Source organism: Chelonia mydas, chromosome 6 (genome assembly GCF_015237465.2).
Source record: "Chelonia mydas isolate rCheMyd1 chromosome 6, rCheMyd1.pri.v2, whole genome shotgun sequence".
NCBI classification, from domain to species: Eukaryota; Metazoa; Chordata; order Testudines; family Cheloniidae; genus Chelonia; species Chelonia mydas.
Window position 1 is genome coordinate 1031317 of NC_051246.2, and position 785 is coordinate 1032101.

At 72.4% G+C, this 785-nt stretch overlaps 1 protein-coding gene across 1 annotated transcript in view; it reads right to left on the bottom strand.

Annotated features, from left to right (window-relative positions):
* DOC2A (double C2 domain alpha) overlaps positions 1-496 on the bottom strand; it is an 11855-nt gene extending 11359 nt beyond the window's left edge. The window contains exon 1 of the mRNA XM_037898778.2: positions 232-496. The gene's annotated coding sequence lies outside the window, so the exon portion shown is untranslated. The remainder of the gene's footprint in view (positions 1-231) is intronic.
* Positions 497-785: the final 289 nt, after the last annotated feature.

The following is a 785-nucleotide window of genomic DNA, read 5'->3' on the forward strand; positions in this document are numbered from 1 at the left end:
CGCACTGCCCCTGCAGGGCCCCCCAGCTCCACCCCCCCTCCCGCACTGCCCCTGCAGGGCCCCCCAGCTCCACCTCCTCCCCCACCCTCTGCACTGCCCCCACCTCCATCCAGCTCCCCTACAGCCCCTGCACTGCCCCCCAACTCCACCCCCTCCCCCACTGCCCCCAGCTCCATCCCCTTCCACAACCCCCTCCCCTGCCCCCCTGCCCCCAACTCCCCCCCCAGTTACCTGCTCCCTTCTCGCCGGCAACAGGTCGCTGTTGGGATCGCGCCTGGCGGGATGAGGAGCCGGAGGATCGGCGGGGGGGCGGCGGGGGGGCGGGATCCTGGAGCGCGCGGGGGGGGGGGGAGTTCCAGAGGGGGCGGGGTTCGGCGGACAGACAGACAGACCCGGCTGGGGTGCGATGGGGAGACACGGGGGCTACAGGGGAAACCAGAATCGTGAATTCACCCCAAAATGCCCTGAATTCGGCTGCGAGGGGAGGGGGGCGGGGCTGGGAGCCAGGACGCCTGGGTTCTCTCCTGTATTTACATAAAGCAAGAAACAGAGTTTGGTACAGGGTCAGCCGGTGCCCCTCACTCCCAACCCTCAGCCCCTGCCAGCCCAGCCCTGCCCCCCAGCCCTGCCGGTGCCCCCCACTCCCGACCCGCAGCCCCCTGCCAGCCCAGCCCTGAGCCCCCCCAGCTCTGCCGGTGCCCCCCACTCCCGACCCGCAGCCCCCTGCCAGCCCAGCCCTGAGCCCCCCCAGCTCTGCCGGTGCCCCCCACTCCCGACCCGCAGCC